This window comes from Scardinius erythrophthalmus, assembly GCF_964197995.2.
Source record: "Scardinius erythrophthalmus genome assembly, chromosome: 7".
Lineage (NCBI taxonomy): Eukaryota > Metazoa > Chordata > Actinopteri > Cypriniformes > Leuciscidae > Scardinius > Scardinius erythrophthalmus.
Window position 1 is genome coordinate 30,830,529 of NC_138227.1, and position 21,721 is coordinate 30,852,249.

Genomic DNA, 21,721 nt, shown 5'->3' on the forward strand with positions numbered 1-21,721 from the left:
AAACTGAGAAGGGTCATAGCACTTGCATATTGTTGTCCTACTGTTAGTTTAACTGCTTCTATTGTTCTCATTTGTAAGTCGCTTTGAATAAAAGCGTCTGCTAAATGAATAAATGTAAATGTAAACATAAAAAAAAAAAAAAACATTAAAAATACATTTCATACACAAAACATTACCTCATACTTCCATTTGTAAAATTCCATCTTCCAATTTACATAAAACATCATTCAAACCCCAAGTAAGTTTAAAAGTATCAAGATCTCCAACCATTTTATAATATGTGAACTCAGCAGTAACCCGGGCAGATATCAGACCTCTTAAATGCCCCCTGTAGTCAGTCATTTTATCCCTTAAAACTTAAATCACCAAAATGACATATTTAAATTGATTTCCCTTTCAGAAAAAAAATTCTTCATGCCTTAAAATAGTTTGAATGTAACTCTACACCCTTGCCTCCTTTAGTATACACGGTTCTATGAATATTTAAATGAGCCCCGCCTCCACTCACTCACACCAGCTCAGAGATCCACTTGTTGATGATCACATGTTGACCTGATTGGTTACAAGGTAGTCTGTGACGTCAGAAACACCAGCGATTTCAAACCGTGTTGTTGAGACTGTCTTTGTTTCACTGCAGTTTTAAGGAGAAAATACTCAGCAATCGTGTTGACATGAATTTGCACATGGTTTGTCTTAAAGCATATTAAAAACCCCACATAGACAACATTAAAAGCTTGATTTTCACCACAGGGGGACTTTAAAGTCATATTTACATCAAACACCCCAATTCATCTTTGCTTTTCTTGTTAGCCACACAGCTAACTTTGCTTGACCATATAAAAAAAATAATTAACACATCTATTTTTCTATTTTCATACTTATATTTCGGCTATAAATAAAACCATTTAATATAAATTCAAAATGTAAATTTTTACTCCATTCTTCCAACAAAAGAAACATTGGCTTCAATCTTTTACAGTGCAAGAATAAGTTAAACACATCTTCAGACTCAAAAAATGGACATTCATCCATTACTGTTGGATCAATATGTGCCCCATGTCCATTAGTGGTTATTGCTCCTTGTATTATTCGCCATTGGAGGTCACCAGTTCTCTTATCAATAGGACGTTTATATAAAGTCCTCCAATACATTGTTCTCAAATTCAAAAAACATACCATGATTTTAAAAGTTGAACTAATTTAAAGAGTAATTAAACTTATTTAATTAATTTATAATTTCATTAAAATTTATATTCATTAAAAACAATTGTAGGTCTAGTCCCAAGTCATGCTCCTCTCCTCATAAGACCACAAGCCACATCAGCAATGACAAAAAGGCAATCCTACATCCTATATCAATTAGACCGTGACCCCCTTTATAAAGAGGCAGGTAAAGTACTTTCATGATTAATACACTCATATAATTATTTAGTCTACTGGCAATATATTTTTTTTTTGGGGGGGGGGAGGGGAGTGTAACCCATACACATTAATGCAACAGGTCGCCAATTCTTCAAGCAATACAAATCACCATTCTTCGGTAACAAAAAAAAAAAAAAACACACACACACAAAAGAAAATATAAAGAACAGCACACAAAGGAAAGACTCTCTCACACGCACCCTTCTAACTAGAGAGAGAGAGAGAGAGAGAGAGAGAGAGAGAGAGAGAGAGAGAGAGAGCAGGAAACAAGGAAAACTCAGAGGGAGTCCTGGAGAAATCCCCTGAAGGTGCCTTATGTACAGTTTGAAACCACAGCGAGCCTAAAGAGAGGTGTGTATTTATCTGTGTCTGTGTGAGTTTACTTAACCATACTTTAGGCACAAATCTGTTCCCAGAAATAAGCTGAATCTGACAAAACCTCCCTTTGGGAATGCCCTCTATTGGAAAATCAACTGATAAAATAATAAATCATTTATTTATTTATTTATTTATTTATTTATTAATTTTTTATTCTAAAAATGTATTCAATTTATGTAGAATTACCTTAATTTTTGAAGTGTTCCTGTTTATATATATATATATATATATATATATATATATATATACACAGTATATATATATATATATATATATATATATATATATATATATATATATATATATATATATATATATGAATTAATTAAAGCTAATTCTAAGCATTTTTTATTGTAAAATCTATACTAAACTTCCTATAATTTCTTGTTATAAATGTATTTATTTACATCCATCATGAACTGACATTCCCCACAGTAAATCTTGAAATCGCCAACATTGTGAGGCAGCCAGCATCTCCACTTACTTATTATATAAACTTATTAAATCATGTTTTAATCAACATATGAAAGTATCATTAGCTCAGTTTAATCATGTTTTAATCAATATATGAAAGTATCATTAGCTCAGTTTTAATCAATGGAAAGTCCCACTGTAATAGAAAAGCAAACATGCATGTGTGTGTTCCAGCTGCCTGCTGAATGTGTTGGCGTTTGAGCACCTTGTGTCTGTCTGTGAGCGCAAAGCTCTGACCTCATTAGTTAGCGCGTCGCTCCCGTGCCGTTGTGTGTGTGAGAGGTGGCATGTCTGATCTTGGCATAGAGAACGGACAGCAGAAGGGCAGACTGCTTCTCTTTCACCCCTTCAGACTGGACCACACACACACACTCACACACAAACACACGCTGCTGTCGGGACAAAGGGACTTTTCCCTGAGACCTGTAGAGAGATTAGACAGCTATTTAGACAGTACATTTGCACATTTGGCAGACGCTTTTATCCAAAACGACCTACGTTGAATTCAAGATACACAGTTTCTCAGTTTATGCGTTCCCTGAATCGAACCCAGGACCTTGGCTTGGCTAGAGCCATGCTGTACTGTCTTGCATCAGATGAGTGTGCATATGACAGTAACTTATGCCCGGTACACATTAAAGGGACCGTCTACCAAAAAAAAGTATAAATGTGTCACTCTCCTGTCATTCAAACCTGTATGACTTTCTTCTATTTCAAACAAATGTTTTACAATGAAAGTCAATGGGGTCCAAAACCACATTAGACCCCTTTGACCTTTAAAATGTGTACACATCACTAGCATAGCTTCTCAAGTTCATGGAGAAACGCCCAAACTAAAATGCGTTCTCAACTTTGAAGTGAGGTGTTTGTTTTGTTATACATCATTTTTCATTTTCTGTTGCCCATTTATGTATGTACAACGTGCTTTCAGGGTGTCCAAGATTTTGCATCTGTGTTTGCGTACTTGCGTAGAGTATGTTTCTGGCCTCAGAACAAACAAAACTTTGAACACTGCAAGTGTTTGAGAGACTGCATATGGTCTTATTTTTAGATATACACTGCACGCTAATGGGTTTCGCATAGGCGGCATTATTGTGTGCTGCGGCAGGTGTTGTAAGGGGAAGAAAGGGAAAGTCAAAGCTAAAGAAAGTAAATAAAATCTAATTAGTGGCAAAAACTCCTTTAGCAGTGGAATGAGCTGAGGCATCATGGGAAAAGCAGTGAGAGAGAAAGGAAGAAGCTGCACAAATGATCAAAAGAGAGAAAGAGATTCCTGTAATAAAGAGAGCCGACGCAGCGTCGCGTCTAAATATTAAAGGAAAACGTAACCCTTTCCCCCAAACTACCGTCACCTTCCCTGTCTCCGCTCCCCAAGAGCATTTCTGACTTCGAGCTGATAATCATAATGACGGAAGGGTCAACGTCTGTGTCACCGTGAGAAGGAGGAGGAATCTCTCATTAGACCGTTCTGCAAAACGGGCGCTTCACACGATCCTCTCCTGAGAATCCTGCCGTTTAGACACTGAATAAAATATGTGGAATTAAATCAGATATTGGTGGGAGAGATTGGTGCCTCTCAAAAGCATTTTAAACTGGCAGGAGGTGCGCAGTTTTGATATGTCATCTGTGGGAGTGCAGACGTCATTGGTTTGGAAGGGATTTCAAAGAGGCGCTGTCAGCGAACACGTCTGCTTGTTTTTGTTCGTCAAATTTCTCGTCTTCGATTGCACTGATTTTCAAAGTCTTAGAAGTTATGAGGCTGAATACTGTAAATGTCTCTGCACTTCAATGAGTTGACAGATAAATGCTGCAGGGAGGCTTGACATCAAGGTATTACAACAGACTGACTGGAATGGCAGCCAATGAAAACGCAGCCTGACAGATTCAGTCGACTGAAGGGTATCGGACAGTTTGTCTGGTTGGATGAGAATTTGACTAAGCCGCTTTTTCCACCATCAGGCCGAACGCTTCTAAAAATGTTCAGGAGTGGATCCAGTTATATTTCCACTCAAAAGTAACAAACATTGTTATAAAAATATAAAAAGAATAAGAATAAGCATGAGAAGGGGGAAAGAAAGAGGTGTAAGAGTGGAAAGGGGTAGTGAGAGTTGAGGAATGGGTGTAATGAGAGAGAAAGGAAGAGCGGGAGTAGGGCTGGGTATCGTTCAAAATCTTTCGATCCGGTGCCATTTTCGATACCTCAGTTTCGATACCGGTTCCTAACGATACTTTTTTCGATACCGATTTTATGAAATCCATTTTAACAAGATTACATAACACATTACCTCAGAAAATGTTGGTTTTATTTTTTCAGTTTGATTCATGCTCCTTAGCCAGTGCACAAAGGAACAAAAAATGTTTTATAAAGAGCTCATGCTCTCCAAAGTGATTTTTTAAAAAATAAAAAATACAGTAAAACTTGTAATATTGTGAAATAGTATTACATTTTAAAATCTTATTTGAATATATTTCAAAATGTAATTTATTTCTGTGATGTCAAAGCTGAATTTTCAAAATCATTACTTCAGTGTCACATGATCCTTCAGAAATATGAAAACAGTTTGCTGCTTAATATTTTGGAAACTATAATACATTTTTTTCATGATTCTATGAATAAAAATGTCAAAAGAACAGCATTTATTTAAAAATGAAATATTTTGTAACATTACACGTTTTAATGTCAATTTTGATAACTTTAATGCACCCTTACTGAAAAAAAAAAAAATTCTGACTAACCAACACATTTTTGAACGGCTGTGTACATTCAGTAGGTTATTATTGCAATATAAACACTGTCAGAGTGATCAACAAGGTACCTCTTCATTTACGAGTTGAAGGCGAAGCAACTTTCTGCTATTATGTTTACTCCGTGGCCGTGCACTGTCAAGGTCTTCATCATATTTATCGTGGTACCGGTCTTTGCAGCAATTATTTTACCGCAAACACTGCATCGCGCGCTGTTGGCATCGAGCCTGGAGAAATCATGTACCCACACTTTTGATCGACTTTTCCACATCTATAAGGTATTATGTGTGTGTGCTCGCGTCTCATGAATATGTTCGCGGAGAGTTTGTGTGTGTGTGCTCGCGTCTCATTGAGTATGTGCGCGAGTTTTGTGTGTGTGCTCGCGTCTCGTATGCGCGTGGAGAGTTTGTGCGTGCACGCGCGTCTCATATGAGTATGTGCGCGGAGAGTTCCGCGCTTCTCGTGTGTGTAGAGTTACGCAAACTCTACACATGTATGTGCGTGAGCAACTTTATGTGTGTCGTTGTGCATTTCATATGTATTTGAGCACTGACATTGACGAGTTAACCCCTTAGGTATCGAAATCTGGTACCGAACAACATGTCATTTTTCGATACTCGATGGTATCGAGGCAATTCGATCGGTACCTAAAAAGTATCGAAACTCGGTACCCAGCCCTAAGCGGGAGAGGTAGAAAGAGATGAGGGGAGAGAGTTTAAGAACAGGAGAAGAGTAGAATGCGGAAAATGAGAGAGTGAAGAGATGGGTAATGTGGAGGGCTTTGGTTTAGTGGAAAGAATAAGAGGTGAAATTGTAAGAAGACATGAACAGAAAAAAAGGGGGAAACCGGATGGAAGATGAGTCAAGAGACATAGAAGGTACACTTTTAAATGTAATGGTTTCTTCTTGAGAGAAGCTAGGAAACATATTCATAGTGTTATTATGGCATTCCAGTAGAGTATAGTACCATTGTACATTTGTAGTTTTGAGAAAGCCTTAGAGTGGCAAGTTATGTAAATGTCCAAACTTTTTTTTTATTATTATTGAAGCTCAAGAACACCCTGGTGGATGGCCAAGTTTGTTTCCAATGGATTAAGAGCATGTCATTGTTAAAGTCCCCATGTAGTCAACAATTGTATCCCTTAAAACTCAAAACAACATATTTAAACGTTTTTGCATTGAAAAAGAAATTATTCATGCCTTACAATAGCTTGAATGTAACTCTACAGCCTTGCCTCATTTAGTATACGCGGTTCTATTAATATGCAAATTAGCCCCGTCTCCACTCACTCACACCAGCTCAGAGATCCACTCGTTGACGATCACACGTTGACCTGATTGGTTACAAGGTAGTTTGTGAGGTCAGAAACACCAGCGATTTCAAACCGTGTTTTTGAGACTGTCTTTGGTTCACTGCAGTTTTAAGTAGAAAATACTCAGCAACGATGTTGACTTATTAATTTGTCTTAAAGCATATTAAAAACACCCCATAGACATATAAACAACCTTAAAAACTTGATTTTCACCACAGGGGGACTTTGAACAATACCACCAGCCACAATGGACGAAACCTGTGGAGATGTTGAGGCAAAAGAACCATGGATTGAACATTCATAATGGACCCATAATGCATGATAAGAATATATTCAGTGATGTACATGAAATTCTCTGGCCAGATGTAAATTTCGGGGTAGGGGGAAAAACTCCTCATTGAAGAACTTCACGATAAACATGCATTTTCATTAATGTATTTGTGCATCTATAGATGAATATGTTATGAAGTTAATAGAGAACACACCTGCAGTTTTGATGAAAGCATTTACTTTTAATAAATGCATTACCAGAAAAGGATAGAGTGCTAAAAAATTTGGCTAAGTGAGTGAGTGAGTGTGTTTAGTTGGCTGTGTTAATTGTTTTGAAGAAATGTGTCAACTCAGATGAGAAAAACTGTAATATGCTGATCTAACATTTCTTATTAATATCAATGTTTAAAACTGTGATGCATTTTCTTTTCTAAATAATATACTGAAAGTGAAATAAAATGAAGCCAGTGGTCTGATATAAGCTCACATGTAAGCTACATTTCTTGCCAAAACTACCTTGCAACAAATTAAATATCACCCAAATGCTGACAGAAACTATTAGCGGAAGCAATTTGACATTTTTGCACCGTTAATGACAATGCAAGCCGCATGAATCTGGCAAGTGAGATATGCATGCTTCCCTTCTCACCAACATCAACGCAGCTTTGGATTTAAACAGCGAAGAAGGCTGACGCCGCATGGTGTTTGTGAGTCATTTTCTTAACGTAAACACTGACCCACTGACTAGCCGACGTGGTTTTAAGACTAGTAAAAATGAGCAGTCATGCAAGGCCTATTCTAGCCATATTTTTACATGTACGGGCTTAAACGCACAGTACTAAACTAATTTAGAGCACCTGCATAAGCGGTTCGCTTGGCGTCTGGGGGAATCGCTCAAAGTCATCTGCATACAGTAATTCGTTTGTGAGGCAGCTTAAAGCAGCAGGCCATTTGATAATGAGTTGACAAACTAGTTTTAAACTTGTCAACAACATTTAGTGTGATTATAAATTTTTAGTGGGAAGTTGTTTACTCAGCTGGATGAAGGCCATGTTTAGCTGGCTGATATAGCTGGAAACGAAGATCTGAGTCTTTGTGAAGGTGCGCAGTGTCCAAAGCAAATTAGAGAAATTTGCTCTCTGAAATAAACTGCTGCTGTGATTGCTGCCATATGCAAAAGAATTACTGTTTTTAATGAAATTAAAAATGAACATTTGAAAGAAAAACAAGCCAAAGAAAACTGGACTTTCATTGCTCTTTTGAAATAAAAGACTTTGGGAAAGTGTAGACAAAATCTGAGTTTCACTACAGATTTTGAAGCCCAACTGACATCCGAATCTGCTTGGTTGGTTGGTGTAAAAACGGTTTCAACTCCAGTCTTGAGTTAAAGGATCTAATAAGACATTAAAAACATATTAAAGGCCCACTGAAGTGCCTTGGAATGTGCAGCTTTGTATGATGACGTAATTTCCACTGAAACAGGAAGCTAAGGCGGGACATATTGAATGGCCCCTCCCCTTTTCAAATAGCCAATAGCGTTTACTTAACCTCACAAGTCGTACTTGACAGCACCATGGAAGCGAATCCGAGCGCTGATGATACGTTGGATTCTAGAAAGCATTTGATTGGACAGAAGATGTGATGAGAAGCTGAAGTCCGTGGTGATGTCTTATATCTTATATCGTCTAATAGATTATATCTTCTAAATGCAAATTTTGTCACTGTTTTGGAGTGCACCATCTTATTCATAACCTTAAGGCTAACATATTCATACTAAAAGCTAAAAAACTTACATTTTGATTTCAGGGGCTCTTTAAACAATACTATAAGGCCATGTAGAGGACATTTGGGTGCGGTGAACTCATTGCCATGTTCGTATAGGAAACTTGAAAGAAAAAATATGTCAAATTACTACGCTGACATAATTTTCCACCATAATTGTGCCACATACGAGTCAAGTCAAGTCAAGTCAACTTTATTTATATAGCGCTTTTCACAATACAGATTGTATCAAAGCAGCTTCACAGTATTAAATAAAATAGTACATCAGTGTTTGTTTCTGGTGTAAAACATCCACGTTTGGTAATGCAGATCAATAGCACTGGTGAATCGATTAATCAATTTAAGCATCCCCAACTGAGCAAGCCAAAGGCAACAGTGGCAAGGAACCGAAAAACTCCATTAGGTGACCTAATGGAGAAAAAAAAACCTTGGGAGAACCCAGGCTCAGTCGGGGGCCAGTTCTCCTCTGGCGTTTATGAAGTAGAGACCGGATTTAACTGTAAGATTAAAATATTATATGAATGCCTGGCTGAAGAGATGCGTCTTTAATCTAGTTTTAAACTGGGAGAGCGAATCTGAGCAACGAACAGTATCAGGAAGGCTATTCCAGAGTTTTGGTGCTAAATGTGAAAATGCTCTCCCTCCTTTGGTGGATCTGGATATCCTAGGTATGACCAGAAGCCTCGAATTTAGTGATCTTAAAGAGCGCGATGGATAGGGCGATAGAAGATCCGTTAAATAAACTGGAGCTAAGCCGTTTAGGGCTTTATAAGTCAGTAGCAATACCTTGTAATTAATACGGAACTTTATAGGTAACCAATGTAGTGATGATAAAATTGGTGTTATATGATCAAACTTTCTTGATCTAGTAAGAACTCTAGCGGCGGCATTTTGGACTAACTGTAGCTTGTTTATTGAGGATGCAGGACAACCAGCTAATAAAGCATTACAGTAATCTAGTCTCGAGGTCATGAATGCATGAACTAGCTTTTCTGCATCAGAAACAGATAGCATGTTACGTAATTTAGCAATATTTCTAAGGTGAAAAAATGCTGTTTTTGTAACATATGAAATATGATTTTCAAAAGACAAGTTACAATCTAATATAACACCCAGGTCTTTTACTGTAGAGGATAAAGTAACAGGACACCCTACTATGTTAAAGTTGTATTGTAAGAGGTTTTGTGGGCGGTTTTTTGAACCGATAAGTATTACCTCTGTCTGGATTTAATAAAAGAAAATTGTGCGTCATCCAATCTTTTATATCTTTAACACACTCTGTCAATTTGGATAATTTAGCGTTTTCATCCGGCCGTGATGAAATATATAGTTGAGTGTCATCAGCATAACAATGGAAACTAATTCCATGTTTCCTTATAATATTTCCAAGTGGCAGCATATATATTGAGAATAATAGAGGGCCTAACACAGATCCTTGCGGCACTCCATAGTTTACTGGAGTTATGATCGATTTTTCTCCGTTTAAATAGACAAAATGGTAGCGGTCAGATAGGTATGATCTGAACCAGCTTAATGCTTGTCCTTGAACACCGGTATAGTTTTGTAGCCGATCTAAGAGTATTGTGTGATCTATAGTATCGAACGCAGCACTAAGATCAAGTAAAACTAATATTGAGATACAGCCTTGGTCAGAAGCTAAGAGTAAATCATTTGTGATTTTAACGAGCGCAGTTTCAGTGCTATGATGCGGCCTGAACCCAGACTGAAACTTTTCATAGGTGTCATTTTCTTGCAAGAAAGAGCCCAGTTGGGCAGACACAACTTTTTCTAATATTTTGGACATAAAAGGAAGATTTGAAATGGGTCTATAATTTGCTAGGTTATTTGGGTCTAATTGTGGTTTCTTAATGAGAGGTTTTATAACTGCCAATTTAAATGTTCTTGGAACATGACCTAAAGATAAAGACGAGTTAATAAAAGACATACGAGGTATTTACAGAATGAGACTAACAAAGCAGATCCTCATCTTCCCATTAAAAGAGTAAAATTACAAATCTTCATTAATTTATCATGGTTAAATTACTATAATTATCCCTGAATTTTCGTTGTCACATTACTATCAGACATTTTTAGGTCATGTTAATAGAGCATGATTAGCTTCAAGTAAAGCTGCCACAGAAAGTAGTCCATCACTGCTTTAAAAATCAAATGTATCAAGTCAATGAAATTACTAAAAGGAACTAAAAAGACTTTTAAAAAGGAATATTTGAAATATTCTTTGGGAAATGGTTCACGGTTGGAGAGACAGCAATCCATCTTTCATCTACCTGACACATTTAGTACAGTATAATGCATTTCTCAGGACTGAATAAATTGCCTACTGAGATACACTGAGGTTAAATAAATCCTTACAGATGTCATTTGCATACTGTCCTGAAGGTGCAGTAGAAAAAAAAACAGTCAGTTAAATTCTAAAATCAGAGAGAAGTTAAAAATTACCATGTAAAACTACATTCTGACTTTTTAGTGCAAGAAACCTTGAAGAACATTAAAAATGGATTTTAGGTGGGGGGTGCTACACAAGTTTAATATAGGGCCCCTTTATCATCACTCTCAGGCTAAACTCTTGTAATATTTAACGCTAAAGTGCTTCATTATGGAGGTAATATGATGCCAAAACTGTAAGCGAGCTAAAAGAAAGACACAACTGTACAAATCGGGTTATTTGGGGAACTTTTTTGCCCCATGTACACAACAACTCATTAAGACATTTGCAACAGTTTCTTTTTTTTACACAAAGGTTGGTTTTAAGCGATCAATCTGTTTTGCAGTTCCTGACTCAGTGGCTTGCAGTGCTTTTGGCCGTCTTTGTGCGCAAAAACCATGCCAAATGTGTAAGCGCGGAAAAATGGAAGTCAGAAGAATACAGATCATATTTATATGAAGCTGCAGTTTCATAATACATGAATTACACTTACGAATAACAGTAAAATGCTGCAGTTGAAAGGCGATTTACACCTTTACAAATCTTCTCTTGCACATGCAAATTTAATTTACACTTGCAATCTTATGTACACTTTCACAAATCTGACCCTGCGCATGCGATTCTTTATGGCATCACATTACCTTCATACTCCATTTCATTTGGTGGTTTTTATGCATAACAAGGCTTCTGTGCCGCCTGACGGCTCATTCTGTCTCGCTGTATCTCACATGTGGTCTGTGTCAGTCTATTTTTGACTCTCATCTTCCTTCTATAGGCTGTGATTGAAGATTTGACTGCATTGGAGACAGCGAGATATGCATTTCTGCTCATTTATCTACTGAAATGTGCTTATTTGCATTAATATATGTCAGTGATAAAATGATCACTTGAATCACTACTACATTTCTCACTCTCACTCTGCTTCTAATGTTGTCTGTGTCTATTTATCCGTCTTATCTTCTAAGGCTCTGCTTAGTGGCTTCTACCAAAGGCTCTGCTTAGTGGCTTTATTAAAAGACACACACATACACACACAGACGCACTATTATGACTCTTTGAAGCACATACACATCTTTGCCTTTCACATGTGAACCAAAATACCCATACGCCCACTAGTATATAAATAGCAATGCTAAAAATCGAAGCAGGAATTCCCATTAACACTGCATTTTATTCTACAAACTCTATTCATGTCTCCTCTGAGCTCAGAGATGGGTTTATTTGTGTGTTTTAATTAGAAAAATTCCCTCTTAATGGGCTTTTCAAAATTAGACTCTAAAAAATGTTAGAAGAATGATTTAATTAGAGGGAAACATCAGCCAGTCCCTGCTAGAGAACCTGCCAATGTCTCACCCATCTTGATTGTATTAGTTTGTGTGTGTTGATCCGTGTGTGGTCTAGTCATGCAAACACGTGGTATGTGGTCCAAAAAGGATGATAAATTTAGTTATGAGACTTTTTATCTCACAATTCTAACTTTTTTTCTATGCATTGCAAGTTTATATCTTGCAAATTACTTTTTTTTTTATGAGAGTTTATGGGCCCTATCCTACACCCAGCGCAATGCAGCATTTTTAAATAAAAAAATTAAAGGATTAAAATGTAAAGATTAATATTATGTACATAAAGATATGTTGGAATCCGACTTGCCCCGTAGATGGACTGCTCTGGAGAAGCGTTCAGTCTTTCCGCTTGCAAAGTCCGCCATGTAAACAGCGAATCCGCCATGGCACGAGCGCAACTGGCTTTTAAAGGGAATGGGAGATGAGACTCTGATTGGTTTATTGCACGTTACGCCCAGACCACACCCATTACTCATTAAAGAAGAACTCCGGTCAATTTTTTTGTAAATTTGGAGTGCTGTCAGTACAGAGAACAACAACAAAAATCGGTGTTGCCTACACCGTGTTATCCTCTTTTTAAAATTTGCACCCTGTTGACTTCAATGGGGCAAGTTTTAAACCTGCTTTTAGCCTCTTAACATCCTTGATGTGTCATTACAAGTGCACAGCTAATGTGAGTGATTCCTTCAGAGTGATCAACGGGTGAATCTGACTGCAGTAGATGTGAAAGATATTAATAAAAGTGATGTTAATTCAGCCAGCGCACATACCTGTATTTACTTCCTGTTTTCGGTCGAAGTCCACAGTAGTCGATTGTCGAGTTCACGCGTGTGATCATAGGTAACTAAACCTATGCGCGTGAACTCGACAATCGACTACTGACTACAATCGACACCGATTTTTGTCGTTGTTCTCTGTACTGACAGCACTCCAAATTTACAAAAAAATTAGCTCAATGTTAAAATTGACCGGAGTTCTCCTTTAAGAAAATAGGGACAACCCTTTTAGACCGGGCGCGCCAACCATTTTTCCCGTTGTTAAACTAGCACTATAAGTGCACTTTAAGACACTAAGTTCACTTTAGACCATGCTCTTAGATCGGTAAAATAAGGACCTGTATCTTGCAAATTACTTTTTTTTCCTCACAGTTGAGAGTTTATTTCTTGCAATTCTGACTTTTTAGGTATGAACTCACAATTGCAATAAAAAATTGTTACATCTCGCAATTCTTTCTCGAAAAAACATTTCTTAGAAATGTGAGATCTAAGCTCACAAACGCAAGTTATGAAGTCAAAATTACGAGATATAAACTTTCAATTGTGAAAAAAATGTCAGAATTGTGTGATAAAAGTTGGATTTACCTTTTTTATTTTTTTATACAAGTTTCCATAAAAAAGTCCACTAGTGAAAACTTCAGTGTCACAAATGTGCTTATTTGATCTCAAAATTTAGCAAATTACATATTTCTTCTTCATTATACATCATTACATCAATATTTTAAAACCTTCATGTTTATTTACAGGTTTAAGTGAAAGAAAGCCCATATTTTTGATGTGGTCTCAGACTGTATATAGCCTATGCATTTGTATGTGTGTGTCATCTAAAAGCATGTGTGCATTTGATTTATTGATTATAATGACTCAAGCTGCATGCAAATGGTGTCTTTGTGCTGCAAATATGATTTTGATTGCTTATGAGCATGTGCATATACCTCCATTGTGTGTGTGATCGTGTGTGTTTCCCTTTTGGAAGTTAAACACTCTAGCCGCATTTACCTCATTTATCACACTTGTGTCAAACTGTTTTTGTGGTCTTTGGACGTGTTTTAAAAGAACCAAGACCCAAAACAAACCTAAAATCAAAACATGTTGTGCATATGTGTGAGTTTGTGTAGATGTGTTTATTTTAAAGCAACATGAAATGGTTTCATTAATGATTTCAGTTTTCTAACAGGCATCTACAAAAAAATGTAGACTGTTACTTATACACCTCTTAAATAAGACATTGATTACCCAGTCAGGCCATTCAAATATAATACAGTAATTGAGACCAAGTTGGAAACTATCTTTATCCATGTTCTGAGTATTAGAAGCCGGAAAGAGGAAAGAGACAGGAATAATGGCCTGATATCCAACTTCACCAATCGGATAAGAGACACCAATGCAGCTCAGTCCAATAGACTCCACTTCCTGAGATATAATCCAATCTCAAAGATCAAATGTCTTCTTCAAAACAGTAGGATCCACACCACTAGACCAACAAAAAGACTGAAGGATTATCCTTGGTTATTAAGGCCAGACATTTTCAGGAGTCTCAACCTAGCAAGTGAAGCTAACAAAAAAACATTAGTTTAAACATCATAGACTGTTCCTTAGAGTTTTTATTCCAAAAAAAAAAAAAAAAAGTACTCTCTGCCAAAAAACTCCACTGAAAAAATGTAGTGAAAAGTTGATTGTTAAGTTTCTTAATCTCTGATATGAGATAGGATGGCACTTTATAAAAGCCTGCACGAAACAGACAATCTCTAATTTAATTCTCTTTTAATCAGTGTGGAGAAAACCTCACAAAAATACACTGGAAAGCTGTGAGGAAGTTATAGCTTCAAGAATAGTTCACCCAAAAAGAAAAATCTGTCATTATTTACTTACCCTCATGTTGTTCCAAACTCGAGCTGTTGTTATTTTCAGTTAAAGTCAAGCATTCATACCGTGACTTCAGATCTGTCTGATCGCTCAAGCTCCCTTAAAAATACATTAAAAGTAGTCCATGCCACCGGATTTGAAGGTTTGCGTCGCAGAGTGAGAATAAGTGGGTCTCGAAAACAATGAACGCTAGTTTGTTCATGCCATGTAAAAAAGACGAGGCCTAAAATCTAAATTAACAAGTTTGTGAGTAAGCATGTATTTATGTATGTTTCTAACATGACGTATGTCGCATTTTTTCCCCACGTGCGCTCTTTAAGGTAGAAACACTGCTGCTTCTCGAAGCTTCGATACCTTTACGAATCGTTTGTTTTGAATCAATGCTTCGGAGTTCATATCAAACTGGCCCGAATCACACATGATTTCAGCAATCGGAGCTTCGTAATCATGCAAGTCTGGAAACGTTTCGAAATGGTTTACATAGCCTACATTGTTGATCTTGAATCAGTTTATTACGATTGGAAAAATACAGCATAACTTATTTCAATTCCTAAGTCCTTGTACTGTACACAAAATAAGTGTTATAATTTAATAAAAGGCTGCATTATAGACCTTATGTAGCCGCGCCCCTTTTCAGCGCTGCACTCGTTGTTCGGTCTTCAATGTCTTATGGATTTATGAATGACCGCTCGTTTTAAAACCTCACTGGGCTACTGGTATTTGTTATGATATCTGCTTCAAACATTACAATGCTCATGATAACTTTCATTACCTCTAAAATAAGTAAATCCACTTCTCCAGCTAATTACTCATCGACAGCGATGCCATAGAAATGCTGCATTTACATCATGTCATAATTACAGTAGTTTCGAGATGACATAATCATATACTGTAGTCCAGTTCTATGAGGACATGAACAATTTTTACAAGTTGAAATCATGTAGTTGCAGTGATTATGAGCTACTGCAAAAAACGGAAGTTCAAAATTCTAAAGATGGTTGCGTGCTTGTTTCTCTGGCACATAAAGTCTATACAGTTATCTTAATATGGAATTTACGAAATCATCTCTGTACATTTGGTCTTTAAATTAAAATTTGTAGAATATGATTTTTGGCATATTGTCCTTTCATTTACACAGCTTAACCAGTAAATGTCCTCTGCGTATGGAGTTTCGAGTGTAGATATATCAACATAGATTCCTCATTATTGGCTGTTTCTATGGGCCACTATACCTAAGCCGTCGTCGACCATATTGGATGAGTCAAAGCCGGTCTGTGAACATTTGAGAGTAAGTTGATTGAGCATCTGAAACCGTAACTAAATGCATGTATGAATATCTACATCTGCAATAGTAATATTGAGTTAATTCATTTAAAACACAAACCAACACATTCTCTCCTGTGAAAGGTTATCCCATTCCTTCGGGAATTTAAATATTGACCGTTTCATAACCAGAAGCTGTGCAATGTTCTGGCATCATTGATTCTTAAGCCTAAAAGTATACATTGGCCGTTCGGTTCACGCACTGTCCGTGTGACATAATTTTCATCATCGGGAGGGTCCACGGCAGTGGTGTCCAAACTACATGGAGGGCCACTGTCCTGCAGAGTTTAGCTCTAGCCTGCCTCAACACCCCACCTGGAAGTTTCTAGAATGCCTAGTAAGACCTTGATTATCTGGTTCAGGTGTGTTTAATTTGGGTTGGAGCTAAACTCTGCAGGACAGTGGCCCTCCAGGAGCAGGATTGGACATCCCAGCTGGTCCACGGACTTCCACACAACCACACGTACAACAGCACGTGTGTGAATGACTTGAGCACTTGAAAACAAAATCAACTAGATGATTGTGCATGTGCTGAACGTGTCTTTCCGTGCACACAGCCAAAGTATACTTTGAAAGGCTTACACGCTCAACATCTGAAGTATACCTGGGAATTTACTGTGACTGTGAGTGAGGACACGCTGCCGGTTCCAAGATAGTCGAATGTGGAATCTACGTATACATATCTATGGTTTCAAATTCTTCAAAACAGTGACTCATCTAATTGGTTCAAAAGATTCAAAGTTTCGAAAGCTTCTACCTTGGCTTGTGCTGATTCACAAACAAAATGACTTAATGTGAATTGTTCAAAAGTCTTACGAACTCAGAGCTTTAATTCAGTCTGATTAATCATTTCTCTGTATGAACTCACCAAATCTTCCAGGGCGGCTGGCATATCAACATATGACTCATGCATAATGACTCATCATAAGCTCAATATACTCATTAGTATGCACTTGCCTGCTGTGTCTCCAAATAAGCAAAAGCTTTTGTCTTTGTTCATGGTATGCTAATCTCTTAAGTCTCTTATGAGCCGGTTCTTTTTAGTGAATCAAAAACATGCAGCGTAAGTGAAGTTCGATCGCGGAGCGAATGGCTCAAAAACATATAGCGCAATCAGTATAGTCTGACTTCTGAGCGAACGACTCTGAGTTATTTTCTTCACTATTTAATGAATCAAACACATCTGATTTCAATCAGTAAATTTAAAGTCCCCCTGTGGTGAAAATCAAGCTTAACAGGTCAATGTTGTTTATATGTCTATGTGGTGGATTTAAAATGCTTTAAGACAAACCATGTGCAAATTCACAAGTCAACACCATTGCTGAGTATTTTCTCCTTAAAACTGCAGTGAACCAAAACTGATTTCTAGGATTTCTAGATTTCAATTGCTGGTGTTTCTGACCTCACAAATTACCTTGTAACCAATCAGGTCAAGGTGTGATCGTCAACGAGTGGATCTCTGAGCTGGTGTGAGTGAGTGGAGACGGGGCTAATTTGCATATTCATAGAACCGGGTATACTAAATGAGACAAGGGTGTAGAGTTACATTCAAACTACACTGTAAAAGATTTCTAACCCTCCCAAATCAAAAATTTCAAGTGACCGATAACATCTAAATTTTTCAATTGGCCCAAGTGAAATTCTGTAAATTTCAATTGGCCCAAGTGAAAATCCTGTAAATTTAATTTTATAATTTACAGAATTTCACTTGGGCCAATTGAAAAATTTAGATGTTATCGGTCACTTGAAATTTTTTATTTGGGAGGGTTAGAAATTTTTTACAGTGTATTTTAAGGCCTGAATAATTTTTTTTCAAGGAAAAAACCTTTAAATATGTAATTTTGGTGATCAAAGATGAGTTTTAAGGGGTACAATTATCGACTACAGGGGGACTAAGGACTGGTTCTTCATATGACATCTTGTAACTAAAGATATTAGTATTTTATTTTGTTTAGCATTGTATTTAGTAATAAACAACAACTGAACAACAGTTCAGTTCTAAATTATATAGCAAATTATTTGATTCCATTTGTGCCACCTCTAAAAAGACCTCAAAAAGACTGTGTACACACATTTTGCAAGAATTGTTTTAAATGTATTTATTATTGAATCAATTAATTATTAATAAATTAACTTCTCAGGGTTTCGCACCAGTTCTTCTGCATATAACACTCATTTAAAAACATTGGACTTTCTAAAAAATATATGGTTGAAGCTGCACGGTGCACTGTGAGTCATTTACATTAGCCAAACATTTACCCGCCGACTATTGAACTACTTTTCTGGATGACTAGTCAACTAGTAAAAATGAGCAGTCCATGAGCAGTTCCAAGTCCTTCATATACATGTCATATTAATTTTTAGCAAACGTCCATCTTGCACTTTTCTCTCTCTTCAATCAAGAATTATAGCTAATGAAGGCCCCAAAGCGCCAAACACAAGCAATCACCATAATACACATAGTGCCACGTGTGTTTTATTATATACATGCTCACGCATGCACACAGAATAAATGTAAAAGAGGCTGTTTAAAGAGCTGTCTAGGGTTCACTAGATCTCTGTTAAACTGCTGTCTAGGGGGTCATTGACGGTTCTGCATGAGTAACTGAAAATAACAATCATCCTCCACAAAAGCAATTATGTCCTATAGCACCAGGGCTTGACTCATCTCATTGGACCATTAGTGTAACAGTCTGTATACGGTAAGCTGTGATTGGTCAGTGGGGCTTCATGTGATACAGGGTTGGAAAATGATACAAACTTTTTCACCCAGTCATGCTTAAACTATGTGTCTTTCAATATAGTCCAGCTTTACCAGTACAAGCCATTTTTAGTAGCAGTGTAGCCGGACAAAACACCATATAATATAAACAACTGAGAAAAGACAGTATTTTATATTTGTGCATTTGGCAGACACTTTTATCCAAAGGGACTTGCATTGCTTGCAGGCTGATTCATTTTAGTGAATCAATTGGTTCAAATAGTTGGTTTTTGTGAATCAGTTCATTTGACAGAAGTGAAATATACATTTATTTAATTACTGCTGATTATCACTTTTTAATTTGTAGATTGATTTGTTCAATGTTGATGCTGACACTCTAATTGATACAGTACCTTATACACTCCATAGTTTTTAGTATGAAGATGAAAATTTAAGTGCGTTACTGTCAAATTACACTTATTTTTCAGATAAAAAAATAAATTAAGCTATATGCAAGATAAGCATTTCATCTAAACTGTTACACCTTTCACATCCGGGTACATTTGACGAACAGCTGTGGTGATGATTAGTGTCCATGGAAACTGATGAGTGGCGGGAAATTCAAACAAAGGAACGTGATGAATGAAAAACTAAAAAGTCCATGAAAACAAAACTATAAGAACAAACAACTAAATAAGCATGATAGTACGCCCCCTCCTAGAAGGTGCGACCTCACGGCGTGGAGGAGGTTTAGGAGGCGGCAAAGGGATGGTGACAGGAGGACGGCAGCGAGACCCCGGCGGCAATGTTGGACGTCCTATGGCACAGAGCAAGAGCCCAAAGATGACAGCCCACAGTGGAGTCAAGGGAGGAGCCAATGGATCTTAGTGCACAGACGGAGAGCCGATGGAGCAGAGCGACAGCGCTGGCACAGAAGCCCTAGGCTATGCGGCCGCGACAAGCGTCTGTGGTGAAGCCAGAGTCCCTGAGGACTGAGGCGATGCCGGTGTGATGGAGGACCTAGACGTACCCGAAGGGAAAGAGGAGCCCGCTGCAGCCGTAGGAGTGGAGGAACGGAGTGAACCGGATGATCCTCAAGTCCGTGGCAGAGGTGGCGTGACGACTGACCAAGGGGGAGCCGGTGGGACGAGGGAACCCGGTGGAGTCGAAAGGCCGAGAGTGTCTGGTGGAGCCGAAGGTGGGATGGATGTTGCTCGACGTCACAGCTGGAGGAATGGGTGAGCAGGGATGTGACAGAGGCAGATGGAGATCGAAGGCAAGATAGTCCATTGTGCGGTCCAAAAACAGCGATGGAAGTTTAAAACAAACTGATAAATCAGTCCAAATAATTTATGGTGCGGTCTAGAAACAGCAATCAGGATTCTGAACAAAGACAAATCAGTGATAGTGCTGTCTAGAAACAGTGATGAAAAACAAGAAACAGGGTGGGGGACGATACCTCTGTGCTGAAGTCAATCAGCCAGTCCTCAGTCTCTATTTCCACCAGTTTACCCTCGGCCACTGATGTCGTGGGCTAACACCCCTGGTCAGACTCACTGGGGGGCTCCTCTTCCAGGGAAAAGGTCAGCGCTGTCCACTTGTCCTCGGGCCCGGCCAACGCGTCACGGCGGGTGGTAGCTCTGTCTGCAGGAGGGGGCTCACACAGTTCCTCCGTGTTCGCAGATGGTGAAACAGGCTCTGGGTCCAGCTGTGTTCTGGACCAGGGGTAGACACTCCAGAGGTCTATGGGATGGTGGTAGTTTCCCCAGATCCAGAACAAAGACTTCAGGGTCTCAACGTCAAAGGGGCTGATGATGGCAAGTGTTCAGTAAAAAAAAAAAAAAAACCTCCTGAGCAATCACAGAAAACTTAGCTGCATCGGTTGTTCTGTCACAAGATGTCCAAAAAGGGTTCAGTAAACAAAAAGGGTCCTTTAATGACAACAACCTCAAGTACTCCACAAAGATTAAGGCAAAGTCTACACACAAACATAAACATCAACCAACAAACAAAGAGTGAAGGTGAGGAACTTTAATACTCATGATGATGAACTTAATGGCTAACAGCTGTGAAGATTAGTGTCCATGGAAACTGATGAGTGGAGGGAAAGTCCATGAAAATGAATCTAAGAACAAACACAACTGAATAAGTGTGATAAGTGTGATTTTCAACATTGATAAAACTAAATGTTTCTTGAGCAGCAAATCATCATATTAGAATGATTTCTGAAGGATCATGTGACGCTCTAGACAGGAATAATTATGCTGAAAATTCAGCTTTGATCACAGGAATAAATTACATTTTTAAATATATTCACATAGAAAGCAGTTATTTTAAATTGCAATAATTACTGTTTTTACTGTGTTTTTGATCAAATAAATGCCACATTGATGAGCAATATACATATATATGTATATATATAACCCTGCACCCATAACCCAAACATCAACCCTATCATCCTCTAGACTGACCATAAACTAAACCAAAGGAAACAAGGTTCACTCAACAGATTGAAACAGTCCACCTTTCACCAGCATGTCTTTGTGACCCCCGTCCTCACCACTAATGTAATTGTGGTATGAAACCCAGTCACCATCTTAACTTCAGTAGTTGTGTGTGTCTCTGAGGCCTGTATGTACACTATAGATTGGCAGTCAGTCAAATCCAAAACGGCTGAACCGAAGCTCCAGAGCAGTGTTAACATCAGGACTCCATCAGCGCTTCAGACGGGCTGCTCGGTGTGTGCCTTGCGCCTGCTGCACGAGACAGATGTCTTAATAATAAAAACAGCAGCCTTCATAAATGGAAGAAAAAAAATCGATATTAAACAGAAACTAGCCGGGAAAACAATACGCCTGGTTGCCATCAGAAAAAAGTGCAAT